General features: G+C 37.7%; 1 pseudogene; it reads right to left on the reverse strand.

Moving 5' to 3' along the window:
- Positions 1–1,650: 1,650 nt before the first annotated feature.
- On the reverse strand, positions 1,651–22,118 carry LOC116641303 (annotated as a pseudogene).
- Positions 22,119–22,692: the final 574 nt, after the last annotated feature.

Below are 22,692 nucleotides of genomic sequence, written 5' to 3' on the forward strand. Positions count from 1 at the left end.
AAAACTTTATGAGAATGCAATATATTTTGGAAGTCAAATGTGTTGTGTTTCACAGATTATTTTTTCCTAAAGTTGTTAGGTATTAAAATAAAATTTAGTGCTTTTCTGTTAAAAGTGATTATAGGTTTACATTAAAACCCTGACAAAGTATAAAGGAGAAAATAAAAATTATTGTTAAAGTCAGGAATCAGAAATAACTATTGTAAATATTTCATACTCCTTTCCGTGCACACATGTATATTATATTATATATTTATAACCTATTTCTATTCATTTAAATTATGCAATGAGCATTTTCCTATAATATTCAATGTTATTTGAAAATAATATTTTAATAGCTGCATAGTATTGTACCAGAAGGCTATTCCATAAATTATGCAACGATTAACTTACAATTGGGCATTGAATTGTTTCTAATTTTCTATATTTTAGGAACTCTGCAATGTTCATCCTTGTACATGAATCATTCTTCACATCTCCACATCTCTGGTGACTTTCTAAAAGTAGAATCCTGGAACTAAAATTGTTAGGTTCAAGTGTAAGTTATATTTTTAAAGCTTTTGCCAGTTATTGTCCAGTTGCTTTTTGGGCAGGTGTTACTAATATGCAGTTGCACCAGGAGTTTATATTGACAGACAAAACATGATACATAATTAATAATTACTTTTCCTTATTAAATGTGAAGTGGGGATGTTTTCATGGTGCTTATTGTGCAACTATTTTCTGTGATTTGTTTCTCTATGTCTTATTACCAGTTTTCTACTGGAGTGTTGGTCTTCTTCATCTTCCTCTTTTGAATTAAGGGAGGAAGAGATTTTCTTTGTATCATAGATACTTTGAGATGCTCAGAAATACCCCATTGGAAGAATTTGGGCTTTCTTTTTATTTTGCAAGCTGCTTAGGCTATTGAGTCTAGACTCTAGTTCATGTTGCTTGTGGGAACCCGTTAAGGACACCTGGGTTAAGATCAAGACCACAAAGTTCATAATTATATTCTGCTCATGCTTTAGCTTCTTTAGCCTTTTTGTCATATTTTTGCAAAACTGAGGATTTGATGCTATGTTGATTTTAAATGTTGAAGTCAAAAACACAAAATCAAATCTATCAGGAATTTAAGAAAATTAAATATACCTCAAACAGTACTTTAAAATACAGAGCCCATAACCTATGGTAGTTACCCAATGATTTCAAAAAATGTAATGTGCCTTTCATTCCCAAAGTACTGGTTTGTAGCTAATCTTAAAAATGTTGAAGACAGAAAAAGATGGCAAGAAACAGAAGTAGAAATGACAGACTGAAGTATTATATAAGGCATTATGCCCAACATTGACAGAAATTACCAGAGGACATTCTTGAATATCACTTTGTTGAGAGATGTTGAATATTTTCTTTTGTAGGTTCTAAATTAAATGACTAATTTTTAAAGTCTATGCATTACTTTGTTCCTAACACATAACAGAGAAATTTAGTTTTAACCCTGAATAAAACTGACTCTCCTCATTTATAAGACCTAGTCCTGCCCCATGAGAAGACTAGCTACTCCTGTCAGTGATACCACAAAACTCCTGGGCTTATTGGGTGAGTTTCGGCACACTCAGCACTTCAGTGGGGTGGTCAGTGTGGGTGCTGAGGGCCCACACTTGTGAAGAATCACAGCTTGTCATTGCTCATTCCTAGAAACTGCACATAGGCATCCTGGATGCACTCCTCCTTGAAGTTGAATAGGAATGCATATAGGAGCTACCTTCTGTGCAAAATGAAATGACAACATTTGAGTCTGTTCCAAAAGCACAAATGCATGGAGAGCCTGAGAGAACCTGAAATTTGGGAAACTCTATTTAGAACTGAAGTAGCTTGGAAGAAAATTGCTGACACCAAACTAGACTGTTTATTCCTTCTTTGGATCTTTGGCAGCAAAAATGTGCACCATGCCACGGTCACTAGATACACAGATGAGGGAAGCATCCTGACTGAAGTAAATGAAATAAATGTTTGCTGCTTGTGATCCTCTTCGTGGTTTCTGGATTCAATGCCCTGATGAAGTAGCAAATATTTTTCTAAGAGTCCCTTTTTCAGATTGCAATTTGTGCTCCCTACAGGTTGACAGCAATGCAGTTCAGGATGCCCTTCTGTGTGGGAATGTCCACAGGCAGCTTCTTGGTGCTGGCCAAGTCCACAAGCTGCACATGCCTAGTTGCATGTCAAAAGGCCAAGAAAGAATTGCTACTATCACGGAGACCTCAATACTCCACTCTCAGCAATGGACAGATCATCTAAGCAGAAAATCAACAAGGAAACAAGAGCTTTGAAGATACATTGGACCAGATGGACCTCATAGATATTTACAGAGCATTCCACCCTAAAACAACAGAATACTCATTCTTCTCGAGCACACATGGAACTTTCTCCAGAATAGACCACATACTGGGTCACAAATCAGGTCTCAAACGATACCAAAAGACTGAGATTATTCCCTGCATATTCTCAGACCACAATGCTCTAAAACTGGAACTCGATCACAAGAAAAAATTTGGCAGAAATTCAAACACTTGGAAGCTAAAGACCACTCTGCTCAAGAATGTTTGGGTCAACCAAGAAATCAAAGAAGAACTTAAACAATTCATGGAAATCAATGAGAACGAAAACACATCAGTCCAAAACCTATGGGATACTGCAAAGGCGGTCCTAAGGGGGAAATACATAGCCATCCAAGCCTCACTCAAAAAAATAGAAAAATCCCGAATTCACCAACTAACTCTACACCTTAAAGAACTAGAGAAAAAGCAACAAATGACACCTAAGCCACGCATTAGAAGAGAAATAATTAAAATTAGAGCAGAAATCAATGAATTAGAAACCAGAAACACAGTAGATCAGATCAATGAAACTAGAAGTTGGTTCTTTGAAAGAATTAATAAGATTGATAAACCACTGGCCAGACTTATCCAAAAGAAAAGAGAAAGGACCCAAATTAGTAAAATTATGAATGAAAGGGGAGAGATCATGACTAACACCAAGGAAATAGAAACAATTATTAGAATTATCAACAACTATATGCCAATAAACTGAGCAATCTGGATGAAATGGAGGCCTTCCTGGAAACCTATAAGCTGCCAAGACTGAAACAGGAAGAAAATGACAACCTGAATAGGCCAATAACCAGTAACGACATTGAAGCAGTGATCTGAAACCTCCCAAAAAACAAGAGTCCAGGGCCTGATGGATTCCCTGGAGAATTCTACCAAACATTCAAAGAAGAAATAATACCTATGCTACTGAAGCTGTTTCAAAAAAAAGAAACAGAAGGAAAACTTCCAAACTCATTCTATGAGGCCAGCATTGCCTTAATCCCCAAACCAGGCAAAGACCCCATCAAAAAGGAGAATTTCAGACCGATATCCCTGATGAATATGGATTCCAAAATCCTCAACAAAATCCTAGCTAATAGGATCCAACAATACATTAAAAGGATCATCCACCACAACCAAGTGGGATTTATCCCCGGGATGCAAGGGTGGTTCAACATTTGCAAATCAATCAATGTGATAGAACACATTAATAAGAGGAGGGAGAAGAACCATATGGTCCTCTCAATTGATGCAGAAACAGCATTTGACAAAATACAACATCCTTTCCTGATTAAAACTCCAGAGTATAGGGATAGAGGGAACATTCCTCAAGTTCATAAAATCCATCTATGAAAAACCCTCAGCGAATATCATCCTCAATGGGGAAAAGCTGAGAGCCTTTCCCTTAAGATCAGGAACACGTCAAGGGTGCCCACTCTCACCACTGTTGTTCAACATAGTACTAGAAGTCCTAGCAACAGCAATCAGACAACAAAAAGAAATAAAAGGTATTCAAACAGGCAAAGAAGAAGTCAAACTCTCTCTTTTCGCAGATGACATGATACTTTATGTGGAAAACCCAAAAGACTCCACCCCCAAATTACTAGAACTCATCCAGCAATTCAGTAATGTGGCAGGATACAAAATCAATGCACAGAAATCAGTTGCTTTCTTATACACTAACAACGCAACTGTAGAAAGAGAAATTAGAGAAACGATTCCATTTACAATAGCACCAAAAACCATAAGATAACTCGGAATAAACCTAACCAAAGAGGTAAAGGGTCTATACACTAGGAACTACAAAACACTCATGAAAGAAATTGAGGAAGACACAAAAAGATGGAAAAATATTCCATGCTCATGGATCGGAAGAATAAACATTGTTAAAATGTCTATGCTACCCAGAGCAATCTATACCTTCAATGCCATCCCAATCAAAATGCCAATGACATTTTTCAAAGTGCTGGAACAAACAATCCTAAAATTTGTATGGAATCAGAAAAGACCCCAAATCGCCAAGGAAATGTTGAAAAAGAAAAACAAAGCTGGGGGCATCATGTTGCCCGATTTCAAGCTATATTACAAAGCTGTGATCACCAAGACAGCATGGTACTGGCACAAAAACAGACATACAGACCAATGGAACAGACTAGAGAACCCAGATATGGACCCTCAACTCTATGGTCAAATAATCTTTGACAAAGCAGGAAAAAACATGCAATGGAAAAAAGACAGTCTCTTCAATAAATGGTGCTGGGAAAATTGGACAGCCACATGCAGAAGAATGAAACTCGACCATTCTCTAACACCACTCACAAAGATAAACTCAAAGTGGATGAAAGACCTCAATGTGAGACAGGAATTCACCAAAATCCTAGAGGAGAACATAGGCAGTAACTTCTTTGACATCGGCCACAGCAACTTCTTTCAAGATACATCTCCAAAAGCTAGTGAAACAAAAGCAAAAATGAACTTTTGGGACTTCATCAAGATAAAAAGCTTCTGCTCAGCAAAGGAAACAGTCAACAAAACAAAGAGGCAACCCACAGAATGGGAGAAGATATTTGCATATGACACTACAGATAAAGGGCTGGTATCCAAAATCTATAAAGAACTTCTCAACCTCAACACCCAAAAAACAAATAATCAAGTCAAAAAGTGGGCAGAAGAGATGAAAAGACATTTCTCTGAAGAAGACATACAAATGGCTAACAGACACATGAAAAAATGTTCATCATCATTAGCCATCAGGGAAATCCAAATCAAAACCACACTGAGATACCACCTTACACCAGTTAGAATGGCCAAAATGGACAGGGAAAGAAACAACAAGTGTTGGAGAGGTTGTGGAGAAAGGGGAACCCTCTTACACTGTTGGTGGGAATGCAATTTGGTACAGCCACTTTGAAAAACAGTGTGGAGTTTCCCCAAAAATTTAAAAATAGAGCTACCCTATGACCCAGGAATTGCACTACTGGGTATTTACCCCAAAGGCACAGATGTAGTGAAAAGAAGGGCCATATGCACCCCAATGTTCATAGCAGCAATGTCCGCAATAGCCAAACTGTGGAAAGAGCCGGGATGCCCTTCAACAGATGAATGGATAAAGAAGATGTGGTCCATCTATACAATGGAATATTACTCAGCCATCAGAAAAGGTGAATACCCAACTTTTACATCAACATGGATGGGACTGGAGGAGATTATGCTAAGTGAAATAAGTCAAGCAGAGAAAGTCAATTATCATATGGTTTCACTTATTTGTGGAACATAAGGAATAACATGGAGGACATTAGGAGAAGGAAGGGAAAAATGGGCGGGGGGAATTGGAGGGAGAGATGAACCATGAGAGACTATGGACCTGAGAAACAAACTGAGGGTTTTAGAGGGGAGGGGGGAGGGGGGATTGGTTAGCCCAGTGATGGGTATTAAGGAGGGCACGTACTGCATGGAGCACTGGGTGTTATACAAAAACAATGGATCGTGGATCACTACATCAAAAACTAATGATGTATTGTATGGTGACTAACATAACATAATAAAAATAAAAAAAAGAATTGCTACTAACACAATACAAGACACAAAGGGTTAGGCAGGGTTACAGCAGGTTTCAAAGACATGCAACTGATAGGGATTGTGTGTACATGTAAACACCTTAATTATAGGGTCCAAGATGACCATGATTCTCTTTTCAATGTGACCTCTTTGACTTCTGTAGAAAATTTTATTTATTTTTGAAAAGATTTATTTATTTTTAGAGAAAGAGAGAGCACACATGTGTGGGGGGAGCGACAGAGGGGGAAGGAGAGGAAGAGAATCTTAAGCAGACTCCCCACTGAGCCCAGAGCCTGCACAGGCCTCAGTCTCATGATCCTGAGATCATGACCTGAGCCAAAATCAAGACTAAGCCACCCAGGTGCCCCACAAATTTTATTTTAATAAACCTTTTTTAGATTATTCAAGTTATCATTTTATTGGAAGAATATTTTGCCTTTTCTCTACCAACAACTAAATCTAAAGAGTTGCGGTGAAATGCTGCTTGGGGAGACCTGGAAGTGAGGTCAGGCCGCCATGGTGCCAGAAATGCATGCACACCAGGGAGCCCTCTGGGCACCCAGTCCATCCACCTGGCAATGCAGTAAGTGGGACAGGGCTTCATGCTTTTTATTACTATTACTTTTACTTTATATATCAGATAACAAAATGTTATTGACATGTTACATTTTTTTGAAAGATGATTTGGTTCAATGAGACTTTTGGCATATTATTAGAATGATCATAGAGTTCACCTGAAAGAACAATTGTTTGAGACTAGTGAGGAAAATATTGAAAAGAGGAAACAGTGGGCTATGGCCCTGCACAATTAAAAAAAGAAGGCTTTGTATAAAGTAGTAGTAATTGGTGTAGTACAATATGAGCTTAGAGAGAAAGAGACAATGGAAAGACTAGAAAGTCAAGAAAAAGACCTATGTAAATATAAATAATTTAGAATATAATAAAGGTGTCACTTGAGAGATGTCTGTAGATGAAAGATCTACACCTATAGAGAAAGATTAAATAACAAATGTCAGACTAATCATTGGACCAAAATAATGTCTAGGCTGTTGAAACATCTTGATATTTCTTTAAAAAACCACAAAAAAAATTTTTGGAAAGAACTTTCTAAGCAAACATGTCACAAAATTCAGAAGCAATAAAGAGAGGTGACAGATTTGATTGGGAAAAAAATACCCAGAATCAATTTAATGAAAAAGAAAAAGAGAAAATTTTTTATAGTAGTCATAATATACATAAAAGTTTCCTGAAATCCAATAAGAGAAATATAAAAAACAAAACAAAACAAAACAGAGGAATGAGACTATCACAAAAAAAGGTAATTAATGGTCAAAAAAGGGAGAAAATTTTTGCATAGATATAACAAAGATTTAATAGTCATAATGTATATAACATTTCCTACAATTCAATAAGAAAAAAGAATATATTACAAAGAAGATACATAAATGGTCAAGAGACATAAAAATTTCAACCACAGGAGGAGTGAAACAAATGCAAATAAACAAGTTTTCACCTATCAACTGAACAAAGATTTTAAGGAATCAGAATAGTTTTCATGGACATCATCCTAGTCTGTTCAGGCTGCTATAACAAAATTCCATAAACTGGGCGGCTTCAACCACAAACACTTACTTGTCAGACCTCTAGAGGCTAGAAGTCCAAGATCAGGTTGCTAGCAGATTCAGTGACATGTGAGGGCCCACTAACCTGAGGACTTGATTTTTACATGGCCTTCTTATTGTGTCCTGACAGGTCAGAAGGGACAAGGGAGCTCTCTGGGGTCTCTTTTGTATGGGAACTATCTCATTCATGAGGGGTTTACCCTCATGACCAAATCACCTCCTAAAGGCTCACCTCCATTTACCATCACCCTGGGGATTAGGTTCCAACATAAATTTGGGTGTGATACAAACATTCAGTCTCACCACACCAGTAAGAAAACCATGGCCAGCTGAACTGGTCATACAAGGGAATACAGAATGGTAGTGAAAGAAGGTAGCTATACATCAGCTACAGTCATGTGACCAGTTACAGAAAAGAGGACTATAAGAGTCATGAGCAGTCCTCCTTATTCTGTTAGGAAAAACACAATTTTTGTGTGTGTATCAAATACCTTTGTTTTCCTATCATTCCCTTAACATGTAACATAAGATAGATGTATTGACTTTATATCATAGTATTTAAGTATTGCTAGTTTTACATTATAGTATTTAAGTTACATGGTATCAAGAAGAGTAAACATCACCCAAGGACTTTGTGTCCTCTTTTGGTTTTTTTAAAGATTTTATTTATTTTTTTGACAGAGAGAGACAGTGAGAGAGGGAACACAAGCAGGGGGAGTGGGAGAGGAAAAAGCAGGCTCCTGGCTGAGCAGGGAGCCCAATGCAGGGCTCAATCCCAGGACCCTGGGATCATGACCTGAGCCAAAGGCAGACGCTTAACGACTGAGCCACCCAGGTGCCCCTGACTTTGCGTCCTCTCCTGGGGAAAGAGTTAGTGGGTTCTCAGTTGTAGGCAGGATAGTTGTATCATGTTAGGTGAAATTATAACCTCATTATTGTTTTTATTTGGAAATTAAGTATAGTTTAATGACAGGGATATGAATGCCAAATTGACAAGGAATGAATTTGTGATAGTTGTTTAAATTAAAAAAAAAGTTATTTAAGTAATCTCTACACCCAACATGGGGCTCGAACTCACAACCCCAAGATGAAGAGCTGCATGATCCTCTGACTGAGCCAGCCAGGTGCCCCATGATAGTTAAGTTTAAATGTCAACTTGACTGGATCAGGGGATGCCCAGATATTTGATTAAACATTATTTCTGGGTATGACTAGGAGGGTGTTTCAGGATGAGATTAGCATTTGAATTATAGGTGCAATAAAATAGATTGCCCTCCCCAACGGGCATCATCTAATCTGGTGAGGGCCTACATAGAACAAAAAGGCAGAAGAGGAAGAATTTGCCCCTTTTTTCTGCCTCATTGTTGGTGCTGAGATATTTCATCCCTTCTCTGGCCCTGGAATTTACATCATTGGTTCTCAAGCCTTAGATTCAGACTGAATTATACCACTGGCTTTGCAGGGTCTCCGGCAAGTAGATGGCAGACAGTGGGACTTTTCAACCTCCATAATTGGGTGAGCTAATCCCTTATAATAAATCTCCTTTTATATCCCATTGGTTCTGTTTCTCTGGCGAACCCTAACTAATGCAGACACCATAAATAGTCACTTTCTTTCATTGATGGTAAATTGCTACCACCTTTCTGGAAGGGAATTTGGCTTTAAAAATAGCTTTAAAAATAAAGTCATGCTTTTTGACATAATTCCACATCTAGGAGGTTATCCAACAGTAATATCTATGGATGCATTTACAGATTTCTCTACATGAATAGACAACTCAGTATAGTTTAGAAAACTAAAAAACTGGGCACAACTTAAATGTCTGATCATTGTGGATTTACCAAGGAAACTATTTCATCATTCAAAGCTACAGCGAAGTGTACTCTTGTATTAGTTTTATGCAGCAAGAGGCTATAAAACAATGTGCTCATGATGCCATTTTTATACACCATTTTTTGACACAAATCAGCATTCCTGCAGAGAATGGAACTCTGTTTTAAAGTCAAGGGTGTGGAGAGGAGATAGTAATGGTGAGATTCCTCTCAGAAATGAAAGCTGAGTCCATAAATGCCACTGGTTCTAATAGCTGTCTCCAAAGGAGTTAGAGAATAAAGGTCAGGAACTATATTTTAAATGCTATTTAAAAACCTCAGAACTTTTGTCATTTACCCTTTACAGAAACTGCCTATTTTCCCATTGTAATCATTCCTTTATTTGACAATTATTTTTGAGCACCTAGTATGTGCCCGGCACTATTTTAGGTCCTAAGGTAGGAGCAGTGAAGAAAACAGAAAAAGTCATTACTTTCATGTTACTATGTTCTCAGATTCACAGTAATAGACATAAAGCAATCAAATATATAATGTGTCAGTGGGTGATGCAGGCTATGAAAAAAAAAAAAAACAGAGTGAAGAAATAGAGGACATAGCCTCTTTGATTAGCTGACATTTGAACAAAGGCCCCCAGGAAGTGAGGGAGTGGGCTATCCTGTTCCAAGGGAAAGGAGGACCGCACGTAGGCAGAGGCAAAGGTAAGGCCAGTGGCCCTGAGTTGGGAGTGTGCTTAGTCGCTAAGGAGCAGCCAGGAAATCAAAGAAGCTGGAGCGAAGTAAGGCAAAGGAAGAATGTAAGAGATAAAATCAGAGGTAATCGGGGGCCAGGGAACATAGTGAGATGAGGGTTAGGAAGGAAATTCTTAAATTATGAAGGCTTATATCTGACTTATACAAAAAAGCAAGTAGCTAGAGCGATTCTATACAACTTTTCAGTTAGTCTAAGGGGAAAGGAATCCCGAAGGCAAAACCTATCAAGGGTGAACAAAACTGGGTAAATATTTGAGGTCTATTGACAGGTATGAAAGGAATATGGAGGCAGCTTGGGGCTAAGAAGGTGGGGTTGGGGTTTCCTTGAAACCCAAAATGGTTCTGAAATAATTATGCATGGTACATATGTTTTTAAATGAAAGTTTGTTTTTGAAAATCTGTTAGAAAATGTCAGTGGGTGTTCTCCCTGTGTAACCAAGCATGAAGAATGAATATCCTCCAGTTCACTTCCATTTTTCTTGCAAAGAATATGCATACAGAGGTTTGCTATACAGAAAATGAGTAATTTGAATCTTTCTCCTGAACTCGGAAATGATCCAGGTTATTTGGCAGTTTGACTTCTTCCAGTTTGCACTGCATTTGCATTTTAACACAATGTCAATGATATAACTATCTTCTTTGAACATTTTATTCTTTTCCTTTACAGAGTAGTTATTCTGATCAGAGGATAAAATAAAAACTTAAAATGAAGACTCTGATGGAAATCAGGCCAACCGATTGAAATAAATTTAAAAAGAAATCCCTCCTCAAGCTGTATGTGTAATAGCATGAAATGATTTACTCCTGCTGTTTCAGAAAAGATCAATTACTATGAATGCTCCCTAAACAAGAGATGAAACTTCAAAATATTGGCATCTGAAAAAAAATAGAGCTTAACCAAGGAGGGAAGACCCATACTACATAGATGTACTACAATACATTAGGCCCTTTTAACCATAAATGCCTTAAGAAGAGATTGTATATTTATTTGTTAATTCATAAAATATTATTGCGTGTATGTTCTGTTCCAGCAACTGTGCTAGGCTCAGGATAACTCAGGGCAGTAGGGAAGGATAGTAAGGGAGTTAACTATATTATAAACATGATGAAAGAAGCAAGCACAGAGGGGTGGGGGAAGTTACTGTAGAAACACAGAAAAGGGGATGCCTGGATGGCTCAGTCGGTTAAGCATCTGCCTTCGGCTCAGGTCATGATCCCAGGGTCCTGGGATGGAGTCCCACATCGGGCTCCTTGCTCAGCGGGAAGCCTGCTTCTCCCTCTGCCTGTTGTGCACTTTCTCTCTGTCAAATCAATAAATTCTTAAAAAAAAAAAAAAAAAGAAAGAAACACAGAAAAGACTGGAGAACTGGGAAAGGCTTCTTGAAAGAGCTATTGCTTGGGAACCCAAAAAATCTGGATTTGAAGGATGGTGCAGTAGGAAGATCTTAGGAAAGGGGTCGAGGGACGTAGCTTCCAGTATGAACTCTGCTATTAACTAAACTTGCGACTTGAAAGGCGAGGGGAAGTGGCCAGAAAGGGAAGAGACAGGAAAAGCAAGGGGGCTATGAAAGAATGCTTGACACAAATTGGCGGGGGGTGGGGGAGAGACTGAGGGCCTTGAAGGCTGTGGCTGTTGCCCTTTGGCCAGCTATGCTATGCCTGCGGTGCCACTTATCCTGGGTTTTTTGAATTGAAGAGAAGCAGTTGTTGATAACTTCAGTATCTCTCCTGCACCTCCTCTAGTGTCTGTGGATTTTTCCAACTCCTCCATAACAATTTCTGAAAATTAAGACTGATCTACTGCATTGCTTTTCAGTGAGTGCTCCCAGAATCTCTTACAACATGATCACCCAGGATTATTAAAAATACAGATCCTTGGGTCTTACTTCAGGGCGCTGAATCAGAATATCTGGGGCTAGAGTCCAGATCTGTATTTTAAGACCCTTATTCTCGTCCTTGTCCACTCATTCCATCCTCCTTGACATCCAAAGAAAGTGGTACCCACACTTGTACCCTCAAATAGAGACACTGTGGGGACTGAAACCTATGGCTCTCAACTCCCAGTTGGGGTGGGGTTTCCACTCCATTGTGTAACTTTCCATTTCTGGCCCAACAATCTAAACTTATTTAGTATCTCTATAAATAACGTGGAGAAACTCTTCTGTTAAGTTGTTAAGAAGCATAGTAGAAACTTAAGTTGTACATAATGTGATACTTTGATTTTATCTGTGAGAAAAAATATTCATGGAAAAATACTGAAAGGAAATCCAACAAAATGTTGTCATTTTTGCCTTCATGGGGTAGATTGTTGATTTTATTCAACTTTCTCTTTTCCCATAGTTTGTGTCCTATAAAATATGTGTACATATTTTATAATTAAAAACACAATAACTTCATTTAACCTGGAATAAAATCAAAGCTGAAATGCATAAAGCTATAAGTGACCCTCAGAGAACTTTCAAAGCCCCTGATAAATTGTGTTTTCAAGATTTAACAGTTTTTGTTGGCTCTGGCCTCCCAGATGGTATGGATATGCTCAGTGATCTCTGACCTCATTTGATTTCTAAAAATGTCCTTTGATCATCAACTTTTGCCCTACTTTTCCTGAAAATTAAGTCATCAGAAACTCTGACTCAGGAACACAAAGGGTTTGGAAGGTTTCGATTTGGGGGATGAATAGATATCATGGGGAGTAATATCTGTTCACTTCTAAAACCCTGTAAATCTTCTTTATGAGAAATTTAAAGGCAGGCTTGAAATTCTTGATCTAGGACTTAAAAGTTGATGAGGATAAAAAGAAATTCATATATTCTCAAACAGAGATAAAGCCAAAATTTTAAAAGATTGTGATTTGCTTTGGATGACTTTTTATTATGAACCAACTGAGTTTTTAATTTTTAAAATTTTATGTAATATACTATTATATACAACTTAAAAATAAAAAATATGAATTATCCATAGTACTACTATACATTAACATTACAGCATATTTTCTATAGTTTATATATAGGACTAGAATCATAGAGTACATATAATTTTTATTCTTATAATTTTTGTGATATTTTAACATACATATATCTCAGGTCACTAAGTGGATTTTAGAAACATCAATGAACCGAATGATTCCTGACACTAAAATCACCATAGAACTGATCTGTTTTGCTCAGATTATGAATCTGCTTCAAATTACTTAAAATAGGCATTTGGTATCATGACATATTTGGATAGTCAGGAGGATCTTCATTCTATTTTCTATTGTCCTATTATATAATTAGTTACACCTAAGTGAAACAGTGATAAGGGGCAGCATAAATTCAAGTGAAAAAACTTAACCTCAGTCCTCATGAAGACATATCTCTCATGGATGGAGATTCATATAAAAAAAAGCTTATGACTAAATCAATACAACTTCTTAAATAGGAAATTTAACTTGTGATAACAGATGAATCTGACCAAATTTTTGTGAAAGTACTAATGAGGGTTTTTCCCTCTCCTCTGTCCTACTTTAGAAGCTGCAGCCCCTTTAAGTCCTGTATAATGTAGAGAAAATAGATAGCCACTGACCTTGGAGAATCTTAGGAAACTTTTATTGACCTAAGCATTGAAATATTTCCAGATGGATCTGGACTCTGAATATCTGGGTATTGATGTATCACCTGGAGCCTTCCCTATTTATTTCTCAATAAATCAGATGGCATCCAAAGCTAGATAAGTTCTACACTTGAAGAAAGAGAAAGGCAAAATATTCTGAGATAAATGACATAGCAGGTAACTGCTGATACCACATATGAATACACTAGATAATAGAAGGCTGTATTAGTGTCTAATCTTGGAGACCAGAAATAACATTCCCAGGAAATTTTTTTTTGGTTCCAGGAAATTTGAGTCTAGTTCCTCGTATCTTTCAGTAGGGAGATTATAGCTCCCCCAATTTCAGTTAAAACTCTTGCAAAAAAATTCCCTAAGTAGTTTTCATATTAGAATTTCCTTTTGCTTTCCCTATAGTGACGCATGCTCTTTACATTTAAACTTAAATAGTCCTATATCAATCACCAAGTAGTTCACTTGGGGCTTTAGAAAAAATTCCTTCATAAAACATGAATGCAAAGTGGCTCTTTTCCTAACTCTGAATTCAGTTATATCATGTTGATACTTGAAATCAGCCACAGTGAGAGTACTTTAAACCATAAATCAACGAACACTTTAAGTCAGAATCCTCACCTCTAGCCCCATCAGGCTTGCTTGACCAGACCGCCATTGTCTGTAGACCTCCACATATGACTAAAGCGTGAGAAGAGTCTGATATTCCTGTACTTCATGGCCCTGATCTTAATGTAGATATCCTTACTTGGCTCTCACTGGCCGTAGGATGTAGAGCCTAGACACAACAGCATAAGCTACTTGTAAAGAAAAATGAGAGCCAAGTTTCCCATTTAGGAGCATTTCAAAGTGACCCAAAGAATAAGTTATAGAAAACTTTCTTCTTCCTTTAATTCAAAGAAGAAAGAAGACGACAAAGATGAAGAATGAACAGGAGGAAGTAGAGGAGAAGGTAAAAGAGAAAAGAAGGAAAAGGAAGAAAAAATGAGGATAAAAAAGGGCTTGTCAAAAATCCTGCCTTTTCATAGTAGCCAAAATGCACAGTCATTATTCATCCTTTGTTTCAGAGGCACTTTCACTGTGGATTTTCCTTTTCCTTTTCTTTCTTTTTTTTAAATACCAATATTAGAATACCCTACTATCAGTACAGGAATATTCTGGACCATGTTTTGCTGCTGCCCTTCACAATCAAGACTGTCCACTCCTTTGAGGGCCCTACTCCACTAATGAGTCATAATGTTCTTTTTCTGAGATTCAATGACACAAATAAGGGATTTTCAGATGTAAAGGAACAGTCACAGGCAAAACAACATTAGACAAAAGAGACTGAACTTGAATCATTGTTTTTGGAGAGAGCCAAGGGCTTAGATCAGACTCATTATGAGGTTACCTTTCAGAAAATTAAATTTTTTATTAAACTGCTAACTTGACTCTAATTTCTCAAAGACCCTTATTACAGTTTATCTTAGTCTAATACTGTCAAATACATCACTTAAAATATACTCTTTTGAGACTTTCTGAATATCAGATATATAGCCAAATGAGATATCAAAATTTCTCATACAGGCAGTTCAGTTGAGATGGTTTCATAAATTACATCAATGGTGTAGCATACACTCTGCATTCTCAAGACACAGAACAATTTCCATAAGTCCAGTATACTTCCAAGTGTTGCTGGTGTCTCCATGAATCACAACAAAAAGAAGGTGAAGGTAAAATACAGGTACTGTAATTTGCAGTTTGCACCATATTTCAGGTGCATTTCTGCTTTGACATTATATTCAGACAAGCAGCAATAAGTAATTCTCAGTTACCCTTTGTGATATCACAGAGATTTTTCTAATAAAATGCAGAAGCAGAAAATATAAAATGTAAGTCCCTAGTCAGGCAGGGATTTTGTTCTATTTTATTCACTAATACCAGATATTTCTGTTTAGGACAGTTACTTGGGAGAGTGGGCACTCAGTAAATACTTGTGGACTGAATGAGTAAATGAATGGAAATTTCAGATTAGTAGCTTTACTATTTTTTTATAGTTTTCATTCGGTTTGATTGAATCCACCAATGGTTGTAATTTCCTTTTTATTTTCCATGGTAAATATATATCTCTGCCACAGAGCAGTAAAGGAACTCCAGTCACAGTTCATGTTTTACAATTCTACAAATTAACTTTTTCATAAAAACCTCATCTAAATTAAGTTAGTTATGTCAGAAAATCCCTTAGCTAAGGCATATATGCAATAAAAATCACATCCAGAGACCAATTTATATTTATAATCTTGCTTATTAAATTTTTTATAGTTATTTATTTCCATCACTTTTTCTTTAAAGATTTTATTTATTTATTTATTTATTTGAGAGAGAGAGAGAGAGAAACAGCATGAGAGGGGATAGGGTCAGAGGGAGAAGCAGGCTCCCCGCTGAGCTGGGAGCCCAATGTGGGACTCGATCCCAGGACTCCGGGATCATGACCTGAGCCGAAGGCAGTCGCTTAACCAACTGAGCCACCCACGTGCCCCTATTTCCATCACTTTTTTCCCCATTCACAAAAGCACAATCAAAATAAACAAATGAACAACAACTAAAAGCTGATTTTCTGTTAAATGAGACAGGAAGTCATCAAAATCCTAGAGGAGAACACAGGCAGCAATCTCTTTGACCTCAGAGAGAGCAACTTCTTACTAGACATGTCACCAGAGGCAAGGGAAACAAAAATGAACTATTGGAACTTCATCAAGATAAAAAGCTGCTGCACAGTGAAGGAAATAATCAACAAAACTCAAAGGCAGCCTACAGAATGGGAGAAGATATTTGCAAATGACATATCTGATAAAGGGTTAGTATCCCAAAATCTATAAAGAACTTATCAAACTCAACACTCAAAAAACAAATAATCCAGTCAAGAAATGGGCAAAAGACATGAATAGACACTTTTCCAAAGAAGATATCTAGATGGCTAACAGACACATGAAAAGATGTTCAACATCACTCATCATCAGTGAAATACAAACCAAAACCATGAAGAGATACCACCTCATACCTGTCAAAATAGCTAAAATTAACAACACAAGAAACAATGGGTGTTGGTGAAGATGTGGAGAGAGGGGAACCCTCTTGCACTGTTAGGGGTGGGAATACAAACTGGAGCAACCCCTGTGGAAAACAGTATAGAGTTTCCTCAGAAAGTTAAAAATAGAACTACCCTACAACCCAGAAAATGTACTACTAGGTATTTACCCAAAGGATACAAAAATACAGATTTGAAGGGGTACATGCACCCTGATGTTTATAGCAGTATTATCAACAGTAGCCGAACTATGGAAAGAGCCCAAACGTCCATTGACTGATGAATGGATAAAGAAGTGATATATATATATATGTATTGCATATATTACTCAGCCATCAAAAAGAATGAAATCTTGCCATTTGCAATGATGTGGATGAAGCTAAAGTGTATTATGCTAAGTGAAATAAGCCAAAGAAAGAGAAAGAACATACGATTTCACTATATGTGGAATTTAAGAAACAAAATAGATGAACATATGGGAAGGGGGAAAAAAGAGAAAGAGGGAAACAAACCATATGAGACTTTTTTTGTTATGTTAATCACCACACATTACATCATTAGTTTTTGATGTAGTGTTCCATGACTCATTGTTTGTACATAACACCCAGTGCTCCACGCAGAATGTGCCCTCTTTAATACCTATCACCAGGCTAACTCATCCTCCCACTCCCTCCCCTCTAGAACCCTCACTTTGTTTTTCAGAGTCCATAGTCTCTCATGGTTCGTCTCCCCCTCCGATTCCCCCCCCCCTTCATTCTTCACCTCCTGCTATCTTCTTCTTCTTCTTCTTTTTAAATACATAATGTATTATTTGCTTCAGAGGTACAGATCTGTGATTCAACAGTCTTGCACACTTCACAGCACTCACCATAGCACATAGCCTCCCCAATGTCTATCACCCAGCCACCCCATCCCTCCCACCCCCCACCACTCCAGCAACCCTCAGTTTGTTTCCTGAGATTAAGAATTCCTCATATCAGTGAGGTCATATGATACATGTCTTTCTCTGACTTATTTCACTCAGCATAATACCCTCCAGTTCCATCCACGTCATTGCAAATGGCAAGATTTCATTCTTTTTGATGGCTGCATAATATTCCATTGTGTGTGTGTGTGTGTGTGTGTGTGTGTGTGTGTGTGTGTGTGTGTGTGTATATATACCACCTCTTCTTTATCCATTCATCTGTCAATGGACATCTTGGCTCTTTCCATAGTTTGGCTATTGTGGACATTGCTGCTATAAACATTGGGGTGCATGTACCCCTTCGGATCCCTACATTTGTATCTTTGGGGTAAATACCCAGTAGTGCAATTACTGGATTGTATGGTAGCTCTATTTTCAACTTTTTGAAGAACCTCCATACTGTTTTCCAGAGTGGCTGCACCAGTTTGCATTCCCACCAACAGTGCAGGAGGGTTCCCCTTTCTCCGCATCCCCGCCAACATCTGTCATTTCCTGACTTGTTAATTTTAGCCATTCTGACTGGTGTGAGGTGGTATCTCATTGAGGTTTTGATTTGGATTTCCCTGATGCCGAGCGATATTGAGCACTTTTTCATGTGTCTGTTGGCCGTTTGGATGTCTTCTTTGGAAAAATATCTGTTCATGTCTTCTGCCCATTTCTGGATTGGATCATTTGTTCTTTGGGTGCTGAGTTTAAGAAGTTCTTTATAGATTTTGGATACTAGCCCTTTATCTGATATGTCATTTGCAAATATCTTCTCCCATTCTGTTGGTTGTCTTTTGGTTTTGTTGACTGTTTCCTTTGCTGTGCAAAAGCTTTTTATCTTGATGAGGTCCCAATAGTTCATTTTTGCCCTTGCTTCCCTTGCCTTTGGCGATGTTTCTAGGAAGAAGTTGCTGCGACTAAGGTCGAAGAGGTTGCTGCCTGTGTTCTCCTTTAGGATGTTGATGGACTCCTGTCTCACATTGAGGTCTTTCAACCATTTGGAGTCTATTTTTGTGTGTGGTGTCAGGAAATGGTCCAGTTTCATTCTTCTGCATGTGGCTGTCCAATTTTCCCAACACCATTTGTTGAAGAGACTGTTTTTTTTCCATTGCACATTCTTTCCTGCTTTGTCGAAGATTAGTTGACCATATAGTTGAGGGTCCATTTCTGGGCTCTCTATTCTGTTCCATTGATCTATGTGCCTGTTTTTGTGCCAGTACCATACTGTCTTGATGATGACAGCTTTGTAGTAGAGCTGGAAGTCCGGAATTGTGATGCCGCCAGCTTTGCTTTTCTTTTTCAACATTCCTCTGGCTATTCGAGGTCTTTTCTGGTTCCCTACAAATTTTAGGATTATTTGTTCCATTTCTTTGAAAAAAGTGGATGGTATTTTGATAGGGATTGCATTGAATGTGTAGGTCCATATGAGACTCTTAAAAGTAGAGAACAAAGTGAGGCTTGATGAAGAGATGGAGGTGGAGGATGGGCTAGATGGGTGTTGAGTATTAAGAAGGGCACTAGTTGTGATGAGACTCGGTGTATATGTAAGTGATGAATCACTGAATTCTCCTCCTGAAACCAATATTGCACTGTGTGCTAACTAACTAGGATTTAAATAAAAATTAAGGAAGAAAACAAAAACAAAGGGAATGTCCCATACTCTCTTGGTAACTAAGCACCTGAACTCACTGTTTTTTCAGCAATCTCAAGCAGCTGTGGAATCATCTGGACACAAAGTTACACTCATTTATTAAGGTAGTTTCTAAAAAGAAGAAAAAATACCATATCCATATCTGATAGTCTATTAGGAAATGTATTATGGTTGAAAATAGTTAATGAACATTTTTGGAACATGTATATTTAAGGAGAATCAACTTACTTATCTTTGTCAATCAAAGTCTTAATTATACAGTTAATTAATGCTAATTAGTCGATGAAGTATTTATAATTAACCACACATACTTTCTATTATATACTACTACACCTAGATTTCTTTTAAATTAAGCCTGCCTATAGATGTCTATAAATGAAAATATGTAAAAAAAACCTCATGTTAATTTTTCAGAAATATCAAAATATATGAAATTAGACCTTTTATTTTGAAAATTTAATTCTAAAGTTCCCTTTCCAAATCAAGAAATTTAGACTTTTTCTCTGAAAATAAGAAAATGTGATTTTAGGGGCACCTGGGTGGCTCAGTCGTTAAGTATCTGCCTTTGGCTCAGTTCATGATCCCAGGGTCCTGGGATTGAGCCCCGCATTGGGCTCCTTGCTACATGGGAAGCCTGCTTCTCCCTCTCCCCACTCCACCTGCTTGTGTTCCCTCTCTTGCTGTGTCTCTCTCTGTCAAATAAATAAAATCTTTAAAATAAAATTAAAAAAAAAAAAGAAAAGAAAATGTAATTTTAAAATGCCCAAGCTTCCAAATCTATGGTAGAAAAATTTATAGTTTTTGGTAACAAATTCTCTTAAAATTCAAGAATTATTTAGATCACTGTTTCCCTAATTTGACTGTGCATCAAAATCTCCTGGGAAGCTTTTAAGAATATATATCTCAGGATATCTGCCTAGGTCTATGGAGCCAGAACCTTTGGGGATAAAACTGAAGAATCAGTATTTTTTTTTAAGTATGCTCCACGTCCAGCATGGAGCCCAATGTGGGGCTTGAGCTCACGACCCTGAGATGAAGACCTGAGCTGAGATAAAGAGTGGGACACTTAACCAACTGAGCCACACAGCCATCCCAAAAGTCTGTATTAAATTTTTTTTCTCCAAGTGATTCTGATGTATAACCAAATTTGAGAATAGATTTTAGATAAGTATCTCCTACCATCACCTGCTATCCTCATTAATTCTTCCACATACTCCAAAAACAGAATCTACATAAAATTAAGCCAGTTATCAAACTTAGACTTTGAATTGTCTGACTTAATATTTGGTTCACAAAGGACACACAAAATTCTGGAGCACCCATTGGGCAATCCAAAAACAGTATCTTTCATCATCCATAGCTATTGCAACCATAGTACCAGATCAGAACTATGTGGCTTCTGATCAGGACATACATTATAAAGAAAATAAACAGTAAAATATTAAGTACAAGTGTAAATCACAAGGCTTGATATTCTCAATTGCCAGCTTTGATTTGTGATCTGTTGTGACTCACACATCAGCAACGCTTTTTAGTGTCCTCTACTGTAAAAAGATGTAGAGATTTATAAGTGATAAGTAAGTACCTTGAACTACAATGGGATTTTAGCTATAAAACATAAAGAGAACCCAGAAGGTTATTTTGATAGCCTAGGTTCCCCCCAGAAATTAGAGTCTGAGAGGGCTTGAGTGCAGATAATTTTGGGGGGAAGTAATCCCAGGGAATAGAAGTTAGGGAGTGAGACATGGAAGGAAGAAAAGTTAGTACGAGGATGTGTTCTCAATTTGGTCACTGCTGTTGGCACTGGAGTTAAGATTATGCTGGATCTTCTGAGAAGCAATGTAGAATATGCCTCAAAATTGCTCACTGGAAGGAAAGAAGAGGAAATACATGCATAAGCTCCCACTTCCAGTTAGTCAAGGATTGCCTCATCAGATGTTTATTCTCTGGCCCTCCAGTGTGTCCATGTGTGAGTGCTACCCGGTTCCCACAAGCATCCCACACCACAATGTCAAAGACCTGGAGCACAAAACAGAAGGTATGCCGCAGGAAAAGGTGAAGTGCTCTCAGGTTACATATTTGTATGAAGCTGGTTGTTACATTATGGCTAGATTAAAAGGTGGGCCAAGAAGACCATAGACAAGGCACAAAAGTTGTCCAACAGTCATGCATGTATCCAGGAGGCTGTTGTTCTGTAGTGAATCTGCACTTTAGAGGTGTGAGATTCCCAAGGCTGAATACTCTGATTTATGTATTGAAATATTCCCATAACTCTCCAAATTACCAAAATTAACATGAAGTTATGCTCCTTACATACTGTACATTGGGAGTCTGTACGATGGCAGCTCCCTTCCTCCCATACTGTCAATTTCTTATCCCCATCACCTCTGTTTCTATTGAGCAATTGTTTTCTATTTCACCTGTGACCAGTGAGAAGCTAGTTAATCCCCAAATCTATGGTATACATTTAGAAAATGAACAAGATATGGAAATTAGATTGGGTATATCAGGCACCTCAATGATGTTTTTGGGTATAAGTCTCCTCTATGACTAGTATCACCTCACTATCAAACACCACTAGAGATAATAAGACTATCTGGTGCTCCTACACCAGGCTCCTTGGGTTCCTAAGGCATACAAGTAAAATGATGGAGTGTCAACAATATTCTGAAGATTCATGGTCAATGACATTTGTGGAGAACCTGCCACAACACATTTGCCTGGCTTGTTATTATCTGCCATGTTTCTGGAAGATGGACCTTGCTCCTCTTCATCACTGCTCCCAAATATTTCTCAGAGATAAACCTACTTCACCTTATATACCATCATCACCAGTATGCATTTTGAAAGTCAAGTTCCCACCCCATTCCCAAGAATAGTTTTCCTTTTGAATTAGCCTGCATTTCTAATTCCACTGTTTAGACACTATCTCTGATTGAAGACCACCTTTCTGTGGTCACTGACAATGTCTGCATTCGACCTCTGATCCTCTGTTAGCTTTGTGCTAATCCTTTTGCCCTTAGCTTGTCTCTTTATTCCCAAGAAGATGCAGGCCCAGCATCTGGAAACATATAGCTCGATCATTCACTGGGAGATTTGTTGTTACAGGAAACTGCACCTTTGTGTATTCCTGTTGTGTGAAGGGATTCAATATTTCATAGAACAGAATGATTAGATTCCTTATGCCTTTGAGGTATTACATATTCCTATGGAGGAACTCATCAAACTGAATCTGATTTAAAATAATACAAAAGTAGAAAGGAATTATTCATTCTATCACCCTTTTTCTTGAGTTCCCATGGATACCCCACCCCTA

Source organism: Phoca vitulina, unplaced genomic scaffold (genome assembly GCF_004348235.1).
Source record: "Phoca vitulina isolate PV1807 unplaced genomic scaffold, GSC_HSeal_1.0 scaffold21, whole genome shotgun sequence".
Lineage (NCBI taxonomy): Eukaryota > Metazoa > Chordata > Mammalia > Carnivora > Phocidae > Phoca > Phoca vitulina.